The sequence below is a fragment of the Tympanuchus pallidicinctus genome, unplaced genomic scaffold, assembly GCF_026119805.1.
Source record: "Tympanuchus pallidicinctus isolate F22 unplaced genomic scaffold, pur_lepc_1.0 scaffold16, whole genome shotgun sequence".
NCBI classification, from domain to species: Eukaryota; Metazoa; Chordata; class Aves; order Galliformes; family Phasianidae; genus Tympanuchus; species Tympanuchus pallidicinctus.
In genome coordinates this window covers 57,775-75,246 of record NW_026294679.1, presented here as the reverse complement: position 1 = coordinate 75,246, position 17,472 = coordinate 57,775, and the positions used below count along the sequence as shown (strand labels likewise).

The 17,472-nt window shown below is 44.7% G+C and overlaps 1 protein-coding gene and 1 long non-coding RNA gene across 3 annotated transcripts in view; both read left to right on the top strand.

The window, feature by feature from the left end:
* LOC128077826 (rho GTPase-activating protein 32-like) overlaps positions 1-17,472 on the top strand; it is a 96,256-nt gene that overhangs the window by 24,130 nt on the left and 54,654 nt on the right. The gene's annotated exons all lie outside the window — the stretch shown is intronic.
* LOC128077737 (uncharacterized) lies at positions 10,195-11,298 on the top strand. 2 transcript variants are annotated; one of them, XR_008205156.1, is made up of 3 exons: positions 10,195-10,440; positions 10,519-10,792; positions 10,926-11,298. It is a non-coding gene; the product is annotated as an uncharacterized LOC128077737 (long non-coding RNA). The 2 variants fall into 2 exon arrangements; XR_008205155.1 differs by having other exon boundaries at positions 10,200-10,440; positions 10,519-10,771.

Genomic DNA, 17,472 nt, shown 5'->3' with positions numbered 1-17,472 from the left:
CATTCCCAAGAGGTTCGGTTTTCTTTTCTTCCCCTTATACTTCAGGTTCTTTCCCTCCTTACTCCAATATTAATTTATTCTCTCTCGGTTCTTGCACCTTGTCTTTGCCTTCCCCATTTCTTACTAATCTGTTCTGAGTGCCGTCAAGAAGAGTGCCTTTATCAAGGTTTCACAACAAAGCTATGTTGTGGCCCTACGAGGTTCTCAATTGCACCAGGCCAGCTCCTGCCCTGTGTTTTTTGTCTGAAAGTGTCATGTGGTGTTTCAGTGCTTTTCTTGATTGCTTTGCACTGGAGCTGAACACCTTGCTCACGGTCTTTTGTCTTTTTCCTATTCCTTCTTTCTTTCGTGTATGTCAGTTTTAACCCTTGTGTTACTTCTTCCATTTTGTGTTTAGTTCTCATTGCTGTCTTGTGTGTTCCCTGGCCAGTTTTTCATGACGTGATACTTGCTGGTTTTGATTTTTGTTCTTTGACAGATGTGTGGATGATGTGATGAAGCTGAAAGCTCAGATGCGTGCAGAAGAAAATGAGTTTATCACGTGGAATGGTATCCAGTCCCGTGTGGATGGTGTGCACTTAGCTGTGCATGAAGAACATGAAAGTAAGTTTTGCTTGATTAGTGCTAGATTGATCCTAGATCATAAGGTGTGCTAAAAGTAGGTGCATGCCAATGAACAATCTTGTTGCTTGATTCATATAGACTGAGATAGTTGCCTTTTGCCACTGCTTCTTGTGTAGTTGAGTTGCCCTGAAAAGGCTATCATCTAGAGAGGCTTAAATTTGATTCAGAGCCTGGAATCTTGACTGACTTGCTTCCTGGCTCTCCAAATAGACACGGGCTTCCTGTGTGGCTTCAGTTCCTCTGATCACGTGACCCAAACAAGTGCATGCCATGTGCATGCGTGCACCAAAGCTCTAGTTTTGCAGCCTTGTATTTGTGAGGCATCACAGCAGAAGCCTGGAAGTTCATGTAGTCCAGCTCCTCGTTTCTTGTAACACTCCTATAACCCCTAAAACCATAGAGACAACAGAGAACCCAAACCATCAACCATAAAAGACAGAGAATTTTATAATGACATCAGTTGACGTCGTATGGCATAGTTTTGGTAGGAACCTTTTGAATTCTTTCACCTGTTAGTGTTTCATAGAATCATAGAATGGCCTGGGTTGAACAGGACCGTAGTGGTCGTCTAGTTTCAGCCCCCCTGCTGTGTGCAGGTCGCCAACCACCGGACCAAGCTGTCCAGAGCCACATCCAGTGTGGCCTCGAGTGCCTCCAGGGATGGGGCATCCACAGCCTCGTTGGGCAACCTGTTCCAGTGCAAATATGTTCAGTTTCTTGTGTGCCCCTGTGCATGGATACTTCTTATGTAGTGTCTGAGGAAGTCCTGAAGCCCTAGCGACATGTGCCCTTCTACTGTCCTGAAACTTGGATTCAAAGTCAAGAATGCTTTCTAATGAGGAGCTGTAACATATTGTTGTTTCATGGAGTAGTTTTTTTCTGCCCCTGTTGGCTAATTAATCAAGGATAATTACTGCTTGTCTTCTGTGCCCTTTCCTGAGTCAAAAGTTGCTATGTGTGTTTTCCTTTGTTCTTCATGAGATGGAGTAGTGTCAACCGTAGTGTGTGTGTTTTTGTAAGAAAGGTCTTTCTTTTCCTACTTTACCCCAGCACTCATGGGGAGAGCAGCATGCCTAAAGGTGTGCATACTGTGTATGTGCACACTGTAGGAGGAAGCAAGCAGTCTGTACCGTAGTCTGCCCAGGTGACGGGGAGTTGTCAGATGAAGGACAGAAAAAAGGAAGGCATTCTCTGGGCTAAGATAATACTGAGAGGGAAATGCAAGTGGTGCTGAGACAAAACATGCTGTTACGGCCTAGACATCACTGTGCAAAGATACTCCGAACACACCTGGGTGCTTTCCTGTGCAACCTACGTTAGTGAGCCTGCTTATAGTGCGGGGTTTGGTCTACATGATCTCCAGAGGTGCCTTCCAACCCCTGTGATTTTGGTGGATCTGTGATTCTCTACATGAACTGCCCAACAGTTCAACTGAAACACATTTCATCTAGTTATTGGTGATGTGGAAACTTCAGATGAAAGATCTGGCGCGCTAGCAGTTATGGAAGCAAGCAATAGTTAATGTTAGATGTTTTAATAGCCGGCCTACAATTAGGTATTTGTGTGTGTTAGGCTGTGAAATCACTAGTACAGTAAAATAGAGAACAGTAAGAACAAAAAACTCTAGCACTACCGAATGAGGGAAGAGGCAGAGGAAGAATGGCCTGACATTTGGAGTGGATTTTGTTAAGTGTTCTCTGCAGCTCATTGCTACTACTTGGGTACGTTTCAAATTTTGAATTTCAAGTTTTCTGTCAAGAAAGAAATAGAGAAAAAGCATAAATTGGACAATACTGAGTTGTTGTTTGCTTTCTTACTGTATGCTTCTGTGTAAAAACAGTGGAGTCCTGCCTGCAATCTCTCTTAGTGTGAGAGATAAATAGAAGTGTATATGGGAAGCCAGATTGATGGCATACGACTGAGAACAGAAGTAGGTATGTGAATATGTAAAATGTACACAGAGCTGATTTTTGCTAGACATCATTTAGAGATGATGACAATTGATGTGGAAGAATAAGGACAGTTCAGAATGACATGGATACGTTTCACCGCGTTCTTGAAAGCCACGGTTAGAAAACAATTCAATGGCCCCGCTTCACAGAAAAAGTGGAATGGTGTGCTTTTAAAAAACAGAGTGCAGGACAGAAAGAATTCTAATGGTAGTCTTGGTCCACTACCAGCTGTAACTTTGAATAACGTGTGAAAGGAAGGCTTTCTGTAGATCTTCATACTGTTCTTGAAGTATGCCTCTGTGCACTGGTGTAGGTAACAAGTTTTGTGGAATCACGGGACATCCCAAGTTGGGAGGGACTCACGAGGATCATGGAGTCCAAGTCCTGGCTCGGCTCTGGACCGCCTAAAAATCAGACCGTCTGTCTGAGAGCATTGTCCAAATGCTTCTTGAGCTCTGGCAAGCTCATTGCTGTGACCGCTGCCTTGGGGGAGGCAGTTCCAGTGCGGGACCACTGGAAACAGAAATCCAATTCAGATCTCCCCTGTCACATCTCCAGGCTGTTCCCTTGGCTTCTGTTGTTGTTCGCCAGGGAGCGATCAGTGCCTGCCCCTCTGCTGCCCCTGGTCGGGAAGCTGTAGAGCACCACGAAGTTTCTGCTCAGTCTCTTCTCTGGACTGAGGACTTCAGCTGCTCTTCGTATGTGTTCCCCTCTAGACCCTACGCCATCTTTGTAGCCATCCTTTGGACTCTTTCCAATAGTTTTATGTCCTTTTCCTACTGGGGTGACCCAAACTGTACACCGTACTCAGGATGGGGCCACAACAATGCAGAGTAGGGTGGGACAGTCCCCTTCTCTTGACCTGCTAGTAGTGCTGTGCTTGATGCTCTCCAGAATACTGTTGGCCCTCCTGGCTACGTGGGAACACTGTTGACTCGTATTCAACTTACTGTCAACCAGGACCCTCCAATCTCTTTCATCGTGGCTGCTCTCCAGCATCTCCCCCCTTAGTCTGTGTGTATAGCCAGGGTTGCCCTTTCCCAGGTGCAGAATCTGTCACTTGCTCGTACTCAATTTCTTGCAGTTGGTGATTGCTCAGCTCTCTAATTTCTCAGGATCTCTATGCAAGGCCTCTTCACCCTCCACAGATTCAGCAGTTGCTCCCAGTTTAGTGTTGTCAGTCAGCTTGCTCGTAACACCTTCTAGTCTTACATCCAAGTCTTTATGAAAGCATTCAAGAAAGCTGGCCCTAAAATAGAGCCCTGGGGAACCCCTGGAGTGACTGACTGCCAGAGTGATGTGACCTCGTTTACTGTGGCTTTTTGGGCCTGACCCATCAGCCACTCATTCACCCACTGCATTGTATTGTTGTCTAGTCGTATGTTGGATGTTTTGTCCAGGATTCTGTGAGAAACGGTGCTGAAAAGTTGACTGAAATCCAAAAAGCCCTCAACGGGCTTTTCTAGGTGAAATACAGAGGTGACCTTGTCATTAAAGAAAGCATAGTTAGTTAAATGGTCCTTGACATGGTGCTTTTTTACAGCAGTCATACAGTCTTCTTAGCAATCCTGGTTCCTGTGGTGTCCCTAGCGTGTATTGTTCCTTAATCTTTGCTTTGTCCAAATGCAGTGCCTGCTATAAAACGTTCCACTCTGTGATTCTCCTACTGCGTGCAGAAGAAAAAGCTGCAGTCTTTGGGTGTTTTAACCCAAGTTGCATCCACTCTGAGCTCCTCGCTTTCTTCTGAAAGATCTTTGTTGTAAACTCTCCAACTGTGATTTGAACTGTTGCTTCTTTCAGCAAGCAACAATTGAATATTCAATATACGTTGCATCACACGATCTCTGGGTGTCCATTCCAACCCAGATTACTTTGTGATTTGCTGTAGGTTTGGCATATGTGACTCAGGCTTTGTTCACATTTAGCTAACTGTAAGCTATCTATTTATGTCTGTTTTCAGTTAGTTGAGCTGTAGTCCTCGCTGTCCCTGGCAGCACCCCCTGTTATCTGTTGTAATACAGCTCCTAGTACATGCATCCAATAAATCCTGGTATTTCAGAAGTGAAGGCAGTGTATTTCTGAATGGCGTTCTGTGCAAAGCTATAGCTTGGTGTGAAGAGCCTGATTCTGAAGGATTCTTGCAAGCTTGTAACTTACTAGCCCTGGCCATTGAGGTTTTGATAATTCCCTTCTAGTGGATTTGAGCTACGTGTTGAAGAACTCATTCATGTGTCCATTCATGTGGTCTCCTCGAGGGATCTTTTTTCTCCTTTTTCCTTTATTTATTACTGTGTCCAAAAATGTGTGGCTTCTTGAAGGTGGAGAAGTGGTCTTGCTTTCTTTGCTAGTAGAAAATGATTGCTATGAAAATGTTGCTATTCTCAGCGGGTATTTGGTTTAGCACTAACAGCACTTTTCTTCCAAAGCACAGTTTTGTGATGATGGTAAAGGATTGGATCTTGTATTTCTTCTTCTATCCCTTTCTCTGTAGGAGTTTTGGCTGTTGGGCTTATCAGCGAGGCGCTGGATGAAGGAGACACCAGAAAAACTCTGCAAGCCTTACAGATTCCTGCAGCAAACCTGGAGGGTGTAACCCCACAGGTAGGTCAGCATTATCAGGGCACACTGCTTCGGGCTAAGAGAGAGAAAGCACAGGTGGGTGTAGTTAAAAGTACCTGTCAAGAAGCCTTTGCATCTGTGTACTGAGGGCATTCCTGATGTTGGGAGAAAAGCTGGGAAACAGATCTGGAAATGAAAGGGTGAACGCTGCATGCTATCAGCTGATGTTACCTGGCCAGTTTGGATCTGTCTGTATGAAGGAAAGAGAGATGCAGGCATAACACGTGAATCTTGGTGAACTACAGAGATGGGCTGCAAGATATGAACTGCTGGAGATGGATTGCTCTAGCTAATCGTACGTCCAGAGTGGCAGACGTACCTTCTTTTTGGAGATATGGGGAGATGTGTTCAGTGTCATTTGTTTCAGTGTTCAGTGCCTTGATGTCTGTTGGAGTGATACCACTGCTGGAACTCTTGGTGGGAGTTCCTTGTCCTGAGATGAGTTTTGGCCTGGTAATGCTGTAGTTGCTTCTGCTAGTAACAAATGTCCATTATGGCCTTGTGTTGAAATTGATTAGAAAGATACTGAAGTGCTTCCTGTATCCCTTGAAGCTGCAATTGCTCAGAGGTGGTGGTTTTGTTTTGCACAACCAGTGACGCTCTTTTCCTCATGCTGCGAATGCTTTCCTCATCATATTCTCTTCAGGACACTCAGGATGAAACAGCTGTGCCTTGGCTCGAGCAAGAAATGTACACATGCAAAGGAAATTAAAATACAAGTGTTTGCTTCAGGTAGGTGTAGAAGTTTTTTCTTTCAACAATGAATGTCACAGCCTTTAAACTTCAATTCTTTAAATCTTTTTGGAAGCATATGTCGTTGTTTCAGTTGTGCTTGTGACTGTGTTACATCCTAGGCAGAGATACCTATTGAATCTCTGTCCAAGTGTTTGACATTAGCAGATCACTGTGTCTGTCTGTGGTTGGGTAGTCAACCCAATAGAGGATGTTCATGTGCACAGTTGTGGTGCATCTTAGCTTTCATTTGTGTTGTACTGTTGCCTGAATTCTATGAAGTATTTCTCAAAGTACTTTTTATTTTTTTTGCACTAAGTGCAGGTAACAACACAAATCAGTGCAGTTGGCAGGTGGACTGTGCCAAAGAACATTTGGTCAAAAGCAGGATTAAAGTCTGTTTCTTTGAGCCTGAATAAGATGTTCTGATACCCTTCTACCTCTGTGTGTGCGAACAGACATTTGCTCAGTGCTGAAAATGACTGTGTCTCGTGTTTACTGCTTCGGTGAGATACCTGTGGTTGATTTTGTACCGTGTTTGCAACAGAGTTCTGGAGTAGCCCTGGGTTAGCTCTTTCCTCATCTTGTTCTTGTTGATAACCTGTTCTGTGTTCAGGTTGCTATTCTTGCTAGGAACGGTGCAGTCACTGGAAAGGTGCTTTTTGAGTCAGTTGTCTGCTGTAGCAGGGCTCTGCAAGAAGAAGCTGCCTGGACTACAGCTGTTGTCAGAGTACAGCTGAGTGAATGGATAAAAGGTTGTAGAGAAGTACTGTTGATAAATCAGCACCATGGTAGGACTAAGAGCACAAAAAAAAGCGCTGTCAGACACTGTGCCATACACAGATGCACACTGTACTGAAAAGGTTGTTGTACACCAAGTTGTCTTTTTTTAATCAGTACTTTTGTGCATAACTACAGGAAAGTATTTGTGTACACTGGCACAGTGCCTTGCTCTCTTAAGTCTGTTGTGAGCCACTGAGCTCCTGACTGCGCAGGTAACCTGCCCTCTCCTGTTGTTGAAGTTTCCTTAGGCATTCTGGCCGTGAATGCAGCAGTCGGTCACGGAGATACCAGCCCTACCCTGAGTGCCTTGTGCTCACCAGATGTGGGGCTGTACGGAGTCGCTGCAGAGTGTGCAGAGACATACCAGCGAGAGTTGGCAGAAGTCGAAAGGAGAAAAGTGGCCACAGGTGAACCCCAATAGCTACCAGCTAGTGCAGTAAATTCAAGATGATTGCCTGTAGAATGGAAAGCAGAGGGGGAGAAATGTGAGGAGCAGTCTTGCGTTCTGGGTATCTTGTTAGAATCTCATGTTATAGGAAATTGAGGCTGCCTTGTAAACTGAAGTCTTTGTTAAAGGAAAGAAAAAAAAGGTAGGAAGGAAATGAAAAAGGTAGCAGTGAAATATTCCCCACTTGTAGAATATATTGTGCTTAGGTAGTTCTTGTGGTGGTTTGTTGGAATCTGCGGCCTTCCTTCTATTGCTTGGAGGAAGGGCCCTCTCCATGCTTTTCCTTCTTGTAGTATTTGTATGTGAGGAAGATAGACACGTGTTTGCTTTCAACATAGCAGCATTTCTGCTTTCAGGAGGCAGTGGCAGTGAACGGGTGAAACACTGGGTGAGAGGAGGCTGTCATCATTATCATAACGTGAGGACCAGAGAGGGAGGATGGGATGAGCCGACGGAATTTGTGCAGAATGACACACAGCTGTCACGGGAGGAGATGCAGGTAAAGTACGTGCTCTTTTCCTCTGAAGTTGAAGTTGCCCCTATTTCAGGCCTTATTGCAACTTTCAGAAGTAATGTTTCCCACAGTAGTAAAGTTAGCAAGCTTTGTATCTTATTTCACTGCTCACTGTCTACTTTGCACGTCAGCACCTCTTTGTCCTATTGTGGAGAATGTGCACACCTTGATCACCAGAACAAGACGGTGGTGTTGCTGCTCACCGAAAAGCAACTTGTAAGTTTCTCTTGAGCAGAACACAGAAGCCGCTGTGTAACATGTCATTTTTGCATCTCCCTTTTCTCTTCCTGGCTCTTCTTCCTACCAAAACACTAATCTAGAGCACTGTATCTGGAGTCACGGCAGCATACGAGCGAGAGCAGTTGTGGCTGGCCAAAGAGAACCTGATGGTGAAGCTTCAGGCACGTTGTCGAGGCTGTCTTGTCTGTCAGGAATTCAACTCCAGAATGAGGTTTTTGAAGAAGCAAGTTCCAGCCATCACTTGCATGCATCACTGATTCTGTTAGAAGCTTGTACTTGTCAGTTGCTCTCCACACGCACGCTTACTGACTGGTTTTGTTCAAGTCAAGCAGTTGCCACACACAATTATCTTCATTTTGCAAAGTATTGGAAGGCTTTTCCTTCTCCCTGGGAATCACTATGTATAAATTACTTCTCTCCCTCTTCCCATTAGTCCGTGGGTTTGGAGAATTGAAGATGGCATTGAGAATTGTGCAATGGATGGTGCTTTTGGTTGTTTAGTTTTAGTCATTTGTTCTCTAGCTGTGTTTTGCCCTTGGTGGGGGGTGCTGCTAAGTCCCTCACAACGACAGCTGGTGGTGGAAGAAATAGTTAAGGCTTCACTGCATATCTCTTACGGCATGTCTTGTAAGATGAGCATGTCTCTGTTACATTTTATTCAGCCAAAGGGAAGTGGAAACTGAGCAGCAGAAAGAAGCATAGAGTAGTAAATTACTGCTCTTCACTTTGAAAAGTCGCCTTTTTTCTTGTGTGTGTTTTCAGTCCCAGTGGCGTGGCTATAAACAGAGGAAAGCAAATCAAATCCATTTGGATTACTGATGAGCACACAAGGACAAAGAAGTGAAGGTAGCAAATGCTATGGTTTTGGGTTTTTTTTTTTTTTTTTTTTTTTTTCTTCAACATTTTTGGTAGCAATATTTGTGGAGAAGACTTTTATCTGCCCTGCTTTGGGATTCTTTCCTATAGATTCAGTCACTGGCCAGGATGTATCAAGGCAGAAGGCGTTACAGAGATCACCTGCAATATTTCAGAGACCACGTAAGAGATTGTGAAATGAATTCAGTGTCTGACACTTTTTTTTTTTTACTCTGCCCTTAACAAGTATAAGTGGCTGTTTTTTTTTTCCCATTCTAGATAACTGACGTTAGAAAAGCTCAAGCTTTTATCCGAGGAAACAAAGCAGGAGAAGACTACAAAACCCTCAGTAAGTGTGGCCAAAAGAATAAAGCTAATATGCTTTGAATCTCTATTTGCAGAAAAATACTGTTAGTGAGATCTACAACAGGAAGAGAGCTATGAGAACAGCTTGAAAATGACCTCAATCTCATGGACCTCAAGATTGGACTGCTAGTGAAGAGCAGAATGACACTGCAGGTAGGAAATGCAGTGCTGGGAGATGAGCAGAGTGAATTGAGGCCAATGGCAGTTAGCATGAGGACCTTCTGAGCCTGGATCTCACTTACTCAGATGCAGTGGGAAATATTTCCCCCAGAGTTACAGGTTTTCCTCCCAGTAAGTTCCTAACTGTTCCACTTATTACTATGTATCCCTAGAAAGAGAACTGCAGAAGAAACATCAAGGCTTCAAGTGTTTTAAAAACAAAGCACCAGAAAAAAGCCCACTCGGGACCAAGGGAAAGCAATAGATGGAATGCTTGAAGGCTGAGAGAACTGTTTGTCTGTTCACTTGTGGTTACGTGAGTCATGGACTCGCACACCTCAATTTCTTCTCACGTTCTGTGTGCTGTATCAGAAGGGGGAGGTGATTTTGGAGCAGGAAATGTGCTCAGGCTGCTTGGTGTTGGTTGGCTGATGGAAGCCCCCTCTGTCACTTTGCTGACGATTGATTGCACACAAGAACAACGTTGCTGATACAGCGGTGCCTTTTTTTAACTCAAGCTGAAGTTACAGTCACCTTTTCCTTTGGTCCTGAATAGCGTGGCGCTAGGCTTGACCTTGTGTAAAATCTGAACCATGGCAGCAGTGAAGTTCAGTTCCAAAGGAGGCTCCAGCTCTTGGGCTGATGCTGGCAGCAAAAAGTATCATCGTTATCAGAGCAGTGGAGGCAGGGAGTCAGCAAAATGGAAGCAGGGCTTGGGGCTTCAAGCACAGTTGAGAAAGAAAGGCATTTTCAAGCATCTTCAGAACGCTACCAGCTGTGACAGTAGTCCCTGCTCTTAGTCCTTGTAGGTTCTCAACCAATTCTGGAATGTGGGGACAAGTCAGAAATCGCTGCTGTAACAGATAATGTTTCACTTCATGATCTCCTGATGTACCTTGACTGCCTTATCCACACAAAAGGAAGTGCTATCATGCAGCTTTTTCCCATATTGCGTGTTATTTAAATGTGGAATCTGTCCCTCTGTGTTCTTTGCAGGATGTTGTTTCTCATAGCAAAAATCTTAGCAAGGAGAACAAGGAACAGCTCTGTGACGTGATGACGCTGAACGAGCAAAAGGGAGGTTTGAAAGCTTGGAGCAAAGAGGAGAGGGAAAAGCTGGAAGCCTATCAGCATCTTTTCTACTTGAGGTATGCAGCTTTTCATTCACTGCTCTTGTCATAGATGCTTACGTGTATTGGAACAGTCTGTGCTTAAATGCTCTGCAGTGTTGAGGCGCTGTCTGTCTTTGTGGTGTTGGCTTTTGTGGACACGTGCTGTATGGGAACTGCTGAGTCATGGCCTGAACCTCTGATTGATCACCTGAGGCGAGCAGTGAGTCAGGCAGAGGAGCACAGGTGAAGGCAATGCAGCTGTGCTGCTGGAAGGGGTGCAGCCAGGCTACAGCCCTCCTAGACCTGTTTAAGAGCTGGCTACCAGTGGGGAAGGATCTCGTCTGGAGATCTGCTCTGCTGGAGTTTTGTAAGTGAGCCCAGGATAGGGGTAAGCCTTCTATTTATTCTCCTTTTGTTAGCTTAGTCTGCTTTGTCAAACTCTCTTGTTTATTTCATAATGACAACATCTTAATAGTCATTGATTATACACTTGCACTAAGTACTTTTTCTTCTTGTTTTAGACTACTCCAACGTACTTGGCCAAGCTGCTTTTGCAGATGCCTCAAAACAAACCCACAGAGTTCATGGATTCAGCCATCTTCACGCTGCATAACTACGCATCCAGTCAGAGAGAGGAATCTCTGCTGTTGCGGCTGTTGCAAACAGCATTGCAGGAAGAGATCAAGTACGTTGTAGCGTAGGACACAGCCTTGCTGTTGCCTGAGTTTGGGCCGCTGCTAAAATTGCAGCTGTTGTTGTGTGATGTCCCGTGCTCATTAGCTGATAATGCTGACCTGTCCCTGCCTTCTGCTCATGCTGTTTCACGTCAGTCCTTTCTGTAACCTGGAAGGAGGAGGAATTACCTTTGTTCTTTAGGATTAAAGCCATTTTTCTTTAGCCAGTGCTTTCTTGCTCAGGGAGGCACTGTTTTTGATCTACTGCAGTGCTTTCCTAAGATTCATTCCCATCTAAGTTCTCTGCTGTCTAGTAAGAAGGACTTGGCACAGACTGCGAGCTTGGGCTTTACAGGCCAGAGTGAAGCTGACGCGAAGGTCACTGTTTTCCAAAACTGATGAGGAGGCTGAAAATCAGATGCTGTCTGGTTTGGGTTTTTTACTGGCTGTCAGGCTTAAGGATTCTGGCTGTCTGTCGGCATAATTGAGTTGATTGCCACTTAGGAGTTTGGTGTTTATGACTTCTGGCTGATACGGAGCTTCACAACTTGCTAGGAATAGCAAATACATGTAATGTTGGAGGCAGTCATGCCTTTTTTGATGCTTTTAAGTATGAGGATGGTATGTGCCCTCCAACAGGTAACACCTAAAAGGTTTGTTTAATTATTATTATCTTTTCTTGGAGTAGTAGTTCAGGAAAGTGCATGTCTATGCTTTATTCTCTGCTGCTGGATTTCCCATAGCGGCATGCTGTGAATGGCTTTTGTTGCTGATTGCTTACTTGTTGAAATACTGAAAGAAAATAGTTGTGCCTGTGTAGAACTCCCTTTGTTTCCTCTGTATTTTTGAGATGCGCTCTTTCAACCGTGGTGCCCGTGGTGAGAACGCACTGAGGCAGATCTTGGCCCCAGTTGTGAAGGAAATAAATGAGGACGAATCGCTCAACGTCAGAACGGATCCAGTGGATATTTACAAGTGCTGGGTGAACCAGATGGGATCTCAGAATGGTGAGGCCAGGTATGGAAGCTGTTGCTACTGTTTTTTTCTGAAAGTTGCTCAGCTGCTTTGCATTGCTCTGTTAATCGTTCCGAACCATCCCTGTATTCATTGCATGCATCTGTCCAATGGATACCAGCTTTTTTCCATCTGCTCGAGATGGCTTTCTTCTGAAAGGTATAAAGATCATCTTGTGACAGGGGTGTTGAGCCTATTAGAAGTGAATCTCATGAAGAGATAGGCCAAGAAAAGCCCCAGAGCATTTCTTCTGTGTTAACTCATAGATACAGATACCGTAGCTCTTACTCTACCAAGCCAATCTCTGCCCACAACTCGGGCAGGCTGCCCAAGGAGGCTGTGGATGCCCCATCCCTGGAGGCGTGCAAGGCCTGGCTGGATGTGGCTCTGGGCAGCCTGGGCTGCTGGTTGGTGAACCTGCACACAGCGGGGGGTTGGAACAAGATGAGCATTGTGCTCCTTCTCAACACAGGCCGTGTTCATAGAATCACAGCATGCAGCTGTTCCTGTCTGCCCATGAGAAGGTTTCATCCACGTGGTCATCCTGGTTGGTTGGCCTGTAGATCCCCCGCTACGTCATCTGTCCCTGTCCTCCCTTTAATCTGTGTCTATAAACTCTTGATGGGCTCCCATCCGTCCCCAGTCAGAGTTCTGTGTTTCTTCCAGTGCTTGATGTTGACCAGATTTTGAGGATTCTGTTGTTGGTTGTATTTGTTTTGTTTTTAAGGCACTTAAAGGGAAGTGGTGGAAAAGCAATGCTATGAAGTAAAAGACAACTGTCCCAGCGCAGCACGCTGCGTGAGTTACTATCTTAACACTGCAATGTGCAGCTTGTGTTTTCACTGATTTATTTGCGACCTGAGGTACTACTGCGTATCGCAGGTGACCTTCTTGACTCTAGAGAGCGTGTCTGCATGTGGTACAGAAAGATACAGTTCAGAGTTAGCTGGGCCTGTTCTCACAGCGACTGCTGCAGGGACAGCAGAGGACATGAGAAGTCCTTTGCTCTTTCAGTGCTAGCATTCTAATGAAAGTGAAAGCGTGCAGCTCTTTGCAGCCAGGTGAGCGTGGATCTGTTTGTGTGTCAAGCCAAAAATTCTGCCTGGCACTGACAAAAGTATATTAGGCTGAGGAGTGCTCACCTTCACATCTGACTTTTCCAAATAGCAAGTTGCTGTATGATGTTACACCTGAACAAGCTCTTAATCTTAAGCCACGCTGACTGCAGCAGATGGATCTCAGTGTTGTTTGTTGGGTGTACGTGTGCAGAGAAGTTTCAAAGCTGCAGTTTAAGTAGACAGGCTATTTGTTGTTATGGGTATAAAGTACTTTGCCCTGTGCTTTGGATTGCTGGATACATGTTTATCAAAGGAGACATAATACAGCGTTCAGAAGAAGTCACCCTACTGCTTTTCCTTTTGCTTTTAATATCTTGGGCATTGTGCCCCCTAGGGTTCTTGGCTTTGGGATGCTCTTGCTGCTGAATGGTGCACCTTGGTTTTGCTGGTGTTATCTGAGTCAGTTGCTCTTTTTTTAAAGAGACAGTGCCAAGTTGAAAAGGCCCGTGTGCAGAATTCTACTCTTCTCACTTCCCTTACAATATTCTGGGGCATTGCAGTAGCTGCAACAAAGTATACGGTGTCATTTTTCATGAGGTGTGGGCAGTTTTGTGTTGTACATTTCCGTACTTTAGAGAACGAGAAGGATGTTAGTAGTAAATGCTTCCAAATGAGCACAGCATTGTGGCTTTCATTGGGATTGTCCTGGCGTTTGTTATTTTGAAGGTCTTTCTGTCTGTGAGTGCTCTTCTTCTTAATAAAACAAAGAGTGGCTTTGATATTACTTGCCCCAGTCTCTTTAAGCTTTTCTGTCTCTGCTTCATTACGAAGTAATTCCCAATCTGAATGCCGTTTTCTTCTCTCTTCTGGTTCCGTGCTTTCCCGTTCTGAGGCATCGATTCTTTCTGTGCAGGTGAATTCATTTTTTCCATCTGTAAATGTAGGTGGAAAGCTGCAGTTTTTATTAATCCTTGTGGAAACAATGTCACGGCCCATGCCGCACTCTGAACTGCAGCTGTGTGCGGTGACTGCCTGTAGATGCATTAGGGCCTAAAACTACTCCTACAGTGTACTGTTCTTGTCTTCCTACTACATGTTTTACTATTATCAATATGATTTCTCTCACAAATGTGTTTCTTATGACTGGTAGTGAACAGTTTTGTCTGTTGTGACCATGTGCCGTCACCTGGGATAGTAGAGCAAGAGCTGAAACCGCTGTCAAAACCATGACCTCTCTGAAAGCAGTTAATTTCTGGGTCAGCTTAGCAATGGCGAAGCTGCTTCTTTCTGTTTTTGCCATTTCTTCACACCTCTGATCTCTTCTGTGCATTCAAATCGCACGTGAAGCAGGAGAAGCCCAGATTCTGTGACTTGGTTCTGCGCAGATTGATGTGAAACTCCAGGAAATACTGAAGCATGTGGCGTGGGAACTTTTGCTGCATGTCAGCGTGCTGGGCCAATGCCTTTTTGTTGTGGGAATTACTGCAGGCAAATGTCCAATACGGGTTAGAAGTAGATGGATGAGCACGTGGATAACGGGCTGTCTTTATCTTTGGGGCCTCGGCGTTCATTGCTGCTCACTTAGCTGGTGAATTGGACTTCTTTTGAAATGTCAAATACCGCTCATCTTCGGTACTTCTGAGTTTCTTACTTCTGGATTAAATGCACAGTTGTGCATTTATTTAGTGTATGTATCTATGTGACAGTGTGAAACTAAGATTCTTTGGGACAGCATGTGCTTATTAAAGGCAGCGCAGTTGACCCTGCATCTGGAACGGGGCCCACAGCTCACAGGAAAGTAATTGGTCAGAACTCACTCGGAGTAGTGTCAGTAAAACTCAGTGGAGGTCTGTGCCATTGGTTTTCCACGTGTTTTTTTCTCTCCTCAACTTGTCCTAGATTGTTGGCAACTTACTCTATCACCGCTACGTGAATCCAGCCATGGTGGCACCGGATGCATTTGACCTAATGGATCTTTCAGCTGGAGGGCAGCTGACTGCAGATCAATGAAGAAATCTTGGCTCTGTTGCAAAGATGCTGCAGCATGCTGCGTCCAGCAAGATGCTCATGGGAGACAGTGCACATCTGAGCATCGTGAAGGAATACTTGTCACAGTCATCCCAGAAATTCAGGTAGAAGACTTGAGCTGATTGTGTTGAGGAGTTTGTCAGAGGACAGTGTTGCAAACAAAGAGGAGTGATGAATTTTAAATGTAATAAATTCCATCTCTGTCAAAAAGGAAGTCTGTTGAAAATGAGAGATTGCCCTTTGGGCTTCCACAATCATTGATCATAATGACGTATAAAATACGTAGCTGGAATTGACAAACTAGATATAGTATATTAATGAGCTGGTCCAAACAATTGGCTTTGCCATACAAGCCTCCAGAGTAAAGGCTGTTTTTCTATGTGTTTATTATGATATTCTGGCCATTGAAAACTAGAGTGTGCTTGCGTTCTTTCCTATATGCACCCTAGTTCTCTGTATGCAAACTAGATGGCACTTTGGATTAAAGCAGGCTGGAATTTAGTTGTTTGTATAATCAAGTAACTTTTGAATGAAGAGCTTCTTTATACCTTTCATCTTTTGTAAGAAAGAAAACTGGAAATGGCTGGGAGTGAGGATTATTCTTGCAGCTGAGACAGAAGGATGGGTGCACAAGGTCATTCGGTCCAAGGACTTGTCCTGCAGATGCTTACAGTGAGCGAATGCCGACATGGCCAGTACCAATAAGTGAATCTTCTAGATGGCTTTTGATGTGATAAGCTATAGCTTGTCCAATTGCAGTATGCTTGGGAACCATGGTTTAAAGAAGAACAGCTGCTGGTATGCTGATTACCTTTTTCTCCTTTTTCTTTTCTTTTTTTTTTTTTTTTTTTAAGACTCTTTTTTCACAAGGTTGCTTGTGAGGTTCCTGAATTGCAGGATCAATTCAGTTCAATTGATGAATATTCTGGCTTCCTTCCTTGTCTATCCCTTCTGCAGAGCTTATAGCCATCAATCTCAACGCGCCAGTCATGGGAGCAGTCCCACCATGTTTCAGTAACAGCAGCTAGATCGTAGTTAGCCTGGTGCACAATGGCTTCCAGTTCCTCCTGCTTGTTGCTCACGCTGCGTGCATTGGTATAGGTGCTCTTGAGCCGAGTCATTTGCCTGACTCCCAGCTCTAAAATCGTTCCGCCAGGCTCTTCTCTTGTGAGGCCTGTACTGTCCCCTTCCCCCGTCATAATTAGTTGATTGCACAGGAAGAAAAGCTTGATGTCTGTGCCAAGGGAGACGTACACCGCACTTGCGCTGCCTGGATGATGTGGAAACTGGAAATTGTGGGGTGTGCTGAAGCATGCCCTCTCAGGTCAGTCTAAGCATCCATAGAGTAGACCTGTCTAGCAAAACAGGGAATAGACAGTTAAACCCATTCTGTTGGGAAATACTCTCTCCTTCTAAGTACCTTTAGAACGTGAGTTTCTTCAATTAATTACTCAACTCATTTGCTTTTCATGAATGATCCTAAGTTCTTTTCTCAGGCGACATCTGCACTCTGCTCAGTCCAAGGAGAATCCCTGCCCGCAGATGCAATGACACAGCATGGCTCACCACCTCATTTTTCATTGCTTACTGTTATGGTAGCTGCCATCCATGTCCACCCTGCGTATTCTTAGAGCTCTTCTGGAGTCCATGGGGCAGACTTATGGTTGAACTAAAGGGAATTTTTTTATAATGTTCTAGCTCCAGATGATTATCCCTAGTATCATTGTATTAAAAAAAAAAAAGGCGTTTTGAAGTAGTGCGATATATCTTCTGTGCCTCAGAATGTGGCACGTGTGGCATGAGAGAGTTGTGAGGCCACGAGGACTGCCCAGACAGCATGAGAACTGTAAGAGCAGAGAGCTATAGGTGATGCAGCGCTATTGGTGCCACCTGCAGGAAGCGGTAGCTGGAACAAAATATGGCCAGAAGAGTGATCAGATTGCGTTTGGTAAGGAACTATTTCATTAGTTGTAGAACTTTGACAAAATGTATATTCAGGATGATGATCAGCATGCCAGGTGCTGGGACCATGCCGAAAGAGAAATGGTCTGAAAACGTCGGTGCAATTTGAAACATATCCCCTTCCACAAAGCCCTCAGATCCATGCTGCAACTGCATCCAAAGCAACCCAGAGCCCTGTGCTTGTTGTACCCGGAGCTATCGGTGCCAGGAGTTGTTGCTGTGTTTGCAAGGACGTTGTGTCAGCAGTGTGCCGTCAGTGGGGTTGTTTGATGGCAATGAAACTGCTGAATGGTGTACCTCAAGACTCAGAAAGAAGATGGTAGTGGTGACTG